This window comes from Lissotriton vulgaris, chromosome 10, assembly GCF_964263255.1.
Source record: "Lissotriton vulgaris chromosome 10, aLisVul1.2, whole genome shotgun sequence".
In the NCBI taxonomy this organism is placed as follows: domain Eukaryota; kingdom Metazoa; phylum Chordata; class Amphibia; order Caudata; family Salamandridae; genus Lissotriton; species Lissotriton vulgaris.
The window spans coordinates 500309953-500316445 of record NC_141698.1 but is presented as its reverse complement, the minus strand read 5'-3'; the positions used below and the strand labels follow the sequence as shown (position 1 = coordinate 500316445).

Sequence of the window (6493 nt, the reverse complement as noted above, 5' to 3'; positions counted from 1 at the left end):
ATAAGGAGATGCAACAAGAAGAAATACTTCTATTTCTCCTCGTATTTTCCTCTTTCTATGCGTGCTGCATTCTGCAGCACGCATAGAAAGAGAAATATGCCTTTAATTAATGTTTTTGTGCAGAAAGGTGTCCCTTCCTGCACAAAAACAATCATCCCCTCAGCACAGGCACCCTTGTCAAATGACGGAAGGGTGTCTGTGCTTGTGCAGCTACTGTTTGTGCGCCGACCCAGGAAAGAAGGACAGGAATGCTCCATATCTTGTAGATACAACGTATTCCTACCCCTTTATTTTGACGCACTGCAGTGCAGCAGGAAGGCTTGCGATGCTGTTGTGCATCAAGGTATTGTAAATGAGGCCCTCAGTGACTTTGAGATGCCCTCTAGGAAACTGTCCACCTGGAAACTCTCCAATGGCTTTGATGACTAGAGCTCACTGTCAAAACCAGTCACAGTTCTCATGAGTTGCTCTTTCCCACTTTGGAGGTTTACCTCTGAGTCCTTATGCTCCACCAGCAGGGTGTGGGCTGAGTGAAGTTCCTGAAAGAAGATTGAGTTGCATTTCTTGTCCTAGTCGGGGCTCGTGGTTCTGGTCTGAAAGATGATTCTCCTGGATTATTCGCAGAAGGGTTTTTTGAGCCCTTTCCGGGTTTCCTCCAGGTCATCACCCATGTCTCATCCCCTGAGCTTGAATTTGAATAGTTGCTGCAGTTTGCTTTGCAGCCTCCTGAATGCACTCTTCTTTTTCCCGCTCAGCAACTCTGCTTGCATCCTGGAAGAAGCTCTGGAACCTGGCCTTCACCCATTCACACCACTTTCATGTTGAGTGAAAAAGGTCCTTCATTATCCTCCACTCTACATATGTGACTCTGCGGTTTGTCACTAACCCTGTAAGTTGCTCCTCGAAACTAACTGCTATGTGGTCGGGGAAGTGGATGGCAACTATGGAGTTTTGCTCAAACTTTGCCATCAGGGAGGTGAATAGGAAGGTAACCAATGTATGGAGCCATCAGGCTGACTCCAGGAAAATGTCCTGCTATTTTCCTGATGCCCTGATAGCGTCCTGCAGGGATACCTCGCCTACCATCTCCACCAACAGCCTAGACCTCACTTCCATCCCTACAGATTCTGACCCTGTGCGTCCATATCAATTATGGTGTAGTTGAAATCACCATCCATCCGGATGGTCCAGGAGGTAACGAGCTGCAGTCTAAGGACACGTATATATACAATGATACATACACGTTGATGAGCTTTACTGGCTTTGCAGACCAAGAGAGGTCCACTATCAGCTTTCTGCTGTTGACCTGCTCAGTAACATTCCTGGTTGTGAAATGTTTCCGCCTGGTCGGAATGGTGAAACCTGATGACTTACAATCATTCCCTCTGGACCAAAACAGTGGACTGTGCGTCCACTGCGTCTCAAGTTGAGTGTAGGACTGGCCATATGGGATGGAATTCTTAACATCGCCACTTCAACAATAAGAAAGAGATGGAATTGTCAGTGACAAGGGTGTTTAAACTGAGACGGCATTTGTAATTGGTTAACAGACTTTGGGCAGTTTCATGGAATGTACAGTTATTACATGAACATTATTGGTATTGTAGTTTATTCTAGGGCTACAATATCAGTAAGTCAGACAAAACAATTTATTTCGGCAATTTCTGCAATAAAAGTACAAAATACAAATTTTTTTTTAAATCATCTTCATATAATGACAAACTGGTAAGTTAAAAAGAGAAATAGATAACATTTTGAACAGTGAAAAACAGAAACAATTAAGGATCAATTCCGATTCGAGAAAAACTGCTCCGAATAGCCATTTGGAGCGTTTTTCCCGTACGAATCGTACCGTGCAATGTCTCCCGTATGTATGACAAAGTACGATTCGTACCTGGAGCTGGACTCCGTACGAATCGTACAGAGACCGTATGAATCAAATCCCCGTACGAATCTCCCTCGGAACCCACTGTACGCGACATCTGTACGGTTCACTGCTGCTTTTTCCGACCCGGCAAGTACGATTCGTGTCGGGTACGCACTGTACGACCCTTTTTCTACGGGAGCTGAAAACAGCCGTAAAAGCAGAGTTCGCCCCGAAACAGGTACGGAACGCCCCCCCCCCCGGGTACGGTGCGTACACCCCATGATAGCAGGGGTACGCACTGTACCCCTGCTATCATGGGGTGTACGCACCGTACAGTGTGTAAGTGATTGTGTGCTTTTCCGTATGAATCGCCCTTACCTGACTTGGACCGTACGAATCGCGCCCTCATACCCCGGTCCGGATCGTACTCGTCGGGTCGTACAGCATGTGTACGAGTCGTACGGTTCACTGTTTCAGCCTTGCAATACGTACGGATCGTGACGATTCGGACGGATTGACGGAATACGGATCGTACTACGCGACTCGGACGGACGGGTACGATTCGTACGGCGATGGCTCCGGATGAAAATCGTACGGACGTTTTTTTTTCCAGGATCGGAATTGGCCCCCTGGTGTTTCGAATTGCAAATTGACCCCTAAGTTCCTATCAGCAAGGGCAGTAACATACCCCCACACAAAATTAGCCCTTATACCTTTAAACGTACAAGAATATCAAATTTGAGGGTGGCATTAGCAGCATGTTAATCAACAACTTCTTGAAGGCAGTTTTTTTATATTAAAAATATAAATAAACTGAAATAAGAATTCTTAAAAAATGGTTAGCTTCAACTAGAGCCATTAAAATCAGGGAAATTGATCAAACAATTAATAAAAAATCATGTAAGTTTTGTCTCTAGCTAATCACAAGACGCCTACGTTTGCACCACATTGCAAATAAAAACATAGCAATTGTGACAGCAAAAACCGGGTAAGTATCATATTTTAATATCCTATAAGCCTCTCTATAGCTTCTTATGCCCAGATTCCTACAAAGTTGGAGAACCCATTTAGCCCTAGCGGCTCTATAAGCAGGACATAAGAAGATCACGTGGAACTCTGTTTCTCGGGCTACAATATATAAAACGTGTTTGTTTATTGCTATTTATGGCTGCTATGACAAAGAAAAATGTATATTCTGAATCCTCTGGTCCTGTCATGGAATCTGTTCCATGAAACCTCAGATGGCAAGTGTCTCCCTCCTGATTGCAGATGTCTTTTGCTATCTGGGACTGTTCAGAGGTACAAACAGGGCACAACTCCTAAAAAAGAAGTGGGGGTACTAACCTAGTTAATAAGTATGAAAGCAACATCACGGCGTATGACATCAGGGCGCATGACATCACAGAAAGTGGCATCATAAGCAGTGACATCAGATCTTAAACTCTCACATATATGTTTAACATGTGTATCATGAGTACATTGGAGCATATTCGAGTATGCAGGGAAACCCTCCTGATTTCGGCAGAATATTCATACTTTTGATAGCTAAACATAAAACAAGATTGCCTTTTGTCATCGAAAACTTCCTCCACCCATAGTGCTTTACAAGAAAAAATTGTGATATCATATTTAAATTATTACAAGGCCTCCTTAGGGATAGTACGCAGTATATGAATGTTATTTATTTTGTGTAAATACTGTGAAAGACCAACACATCTGACATTGCATGACGCTGCAGAATCCGTTCCGGTGTTTGCAAATTCAGCATAATTTTAAGTGGGGGCCCCAATTCATGGCAGGTGGACGGCGCCCACCCTTTGAAAATAGTGGGTGGACGCCGTTCACCCGCGTATACCCCCCGACTTGTGTCCTGGTACAAACACTTTTCTGCAAAAAAGATGTCTGTTTTGTTTCGCACAAACTGCAAACTTATTAAAAAAGATTTTTCTATTTTCACGCCAGTGATTTTCGCACATACCAACTGGTTCTTATAAAAGTCCAGGGAGCTAAACCGGGGATTATTGTGCTAATCCCATTACATATTAAACCACCCTCCTTCCACGTTAAAGCCCGTAAATGTTCATTAAGCCATCTGTGGGCGTTACTTTTCTGACCTGAGGACAGAAATTATAGCACGTATAAAGTGAATATTTTAAATAAAACATGCCTCCTGAGGCCCGGACGGGGTTCGAACCCGCGATCTTCGGTTTACGAGACCGACGCCTTACCACTTGGCCACCGCGCCTACATGCATAACGCTCTTCACAAGCTTTCTAGAGTGACGCAACTTCCGGGTGCAATCATTGGTTTCACTTTACATTTCTTCACGGCTCTCCCTCTCTCGTTTGAATTTTGTTCAAACGAGGGTCATTTCTTAACTTCGTGACCGAAATCTTTTAATTCGAAATGCACCGCTTCGCCCTGTATTTCACGAGCGTAATTTATTTCACGTCTCATGCACTATTTGACGAACTTGAAATAGGACTTCCATATCTTGGTTTATTCGTCCGTGTGCAACTTGCATTTCTCTGACAACGGTCTTTTTCTCTAAAATCTATGAAGTGAAAACATAAATATTTAGATTTAAGCGCTGGACTAGGAAAAATATTTTTCCGGGAACCCATAGATTAGGGAACAAGGCGTGGCAGAGTAAAGGGGGTGGAGTCATGGGAGCAGAGTCCTGAAAAGCAGAGCCTTCACAGTCAATTTATAGCTGGATAACGAGTGTGTGGAATGTGTGTGGGTGTGTTTGTGTGTGTGTAAATGTGCGTGTGGGGTGTGTGTTGTGGCATTCTCTCCCACCCACCTATTGGACAATAGGACCATTTTTAATCTCCAACGTTATCACTTGTATGCCCAACATTATAGCTTCAGCTTTATGTTTAGATAACCAAAGGGACAAGCAAATCACTACATTTCACGATTACAATTGCAGGAAAGTCTAGATTTTAGTAAAGATACACAGGCGTATGCTATGCTTTCTTTCCTTTTATTGTATCTATAGCAGGCAAAATAGAAAGAAAAGAAAAACATTTCCCATGTAGCTAAGCAATAAGCATCAGTGGGAGAAAAATAACAGATGAATGACCATCAAATAGCCTCGAGTGATAGCTTTTCTTATGTGAGAGGTTAATTGAAAAGCGTGAATTAGTGGTATTAGCCCTCAGAAATCTCAATGAAAAAGTTCGATGTAACGTGGTGATATTCGCTGTCCTTTTATTCCTGAGAAAAGAGAGCTGGGTGAAGGTGATGTGATGACTCCCAGATCAGAAACTCCTCCAAAGAGACAGACAATTTCTTATGACGTAGATGCAGTTTGAGAAGGGGGTACTGTACACAAAAGAATGGCAGCTGATACTTATAAGAAAGGATAATACTCCCCTCAGTGTTGTAGTGTAGTTCCTAGTTTCCCACTAGGCCCTGCGCATTGGAATAACATAAACAATAGTATCGACGTGGAACTGCTTATATTCCAGGGCTCCACTGACTATGCTAAACTTAATTGGGTTGTGTTACCAACTAGCTCAGAGGTCACTGGAAACTTTCTTCTCTGCATAGGAAGTGATCAGCTTCCTTGGCATAGACAAGAGGGGATTCAGTTTTCCAACAACCGTGCAACATGACAACTTTGCTCCTCAGATCAAGAGTCAATCTCTAGGGTCGTGTGAAACAATAGACATGTATTTCACTCAGTCAGTCTAATGCAGTTTACTTTCACGAGATGTAGAGAATAGAGAGACGGGCGTGTATCAATAAAGGGTTAACATTTATTGAACAGTCTTTCTTCTCGTACAAGAGAAATGTATTGCCACAATTGCAATAATTGTTATTATAAAAAGTACGTACAGTAAGATAAGTATTGCGAAATAGAACTGTAAAAGCATTGATATGGTTTCTTAGCCATACAATGGTTTAAAAGTAATAAAACATATATACAGTCATATATACATTAGGCTAACATACTCAACTGGTGCTTCTAACTAAGCCTACCCCAGTGTGCCTGACCTAAGCCTAACACGTGAGAAGGGGAGCAAGTAAGTAGCTTTAAGTTAAGTTGGTTTTGCCAAGGTTTGTTTCAAGAATTCTCGTCTAAGGGTTTAGTCAACACCATACCTCTGAATAGAATGTTGGAGGATTGGTATCTCCTTCAGGGGTCTCTCTCGATATCCCAGTCACCCGCGAGGGTAAACCGGAAGCGCCGGGACTGGATTTCTCTGCACGAGAAATGCAGCGGCTTCTCTCAGCGCGTCGAGGAAGGAGGGGTGACAGCGTCCGCGGGCAGCTGGAATCGGCTGGATGTCTTCGCAGAGGACGGCTACTCGGCTCCTCAAGCGTACTGCACCATAGTTCGCGCTGTAGCGGCGATAATGGTAATCAGCAGCTTCACCACCACAGGATAGCAGGCTGCAGCGACAGAGTGCTAGTTTTTACCAACACAGGGTCATGCAGGCAGCTGGCATCAGCAACAGGCAACGAACTCACAGCTCGTATCTCTCTCATTGCTTAAGGCAACGTTGGTAATATTTATACCTGACAGGTGCCGGGTTTGACGCAAGTGTGCTGGACATAAGACGTCAATTAAAGATGTCACTAGGAAGTGACAGTTATCAGTTGCTCATTAGAGTT

At 43.6% G+C, this 6493-nt stretch overlaps 1 non-coding gene across 1 annotated transcript; it reads right to left on the bottom strand.

Moving 5' to 3' along the window:
* Positions 1 to 4040: 4040 nt before the first annotated feature.
* On the bottom strand, positions 4041 to 4112 carry TRNAT-CGU (transfer RNA threonine (anticodon CGU)). The gene has a single exon. It is a non-coding gene; the product is annotated as a tRNA-Thr (tRNA).
* Positions 4113 to 6493: the final 2381 nt, after the last annotated feature.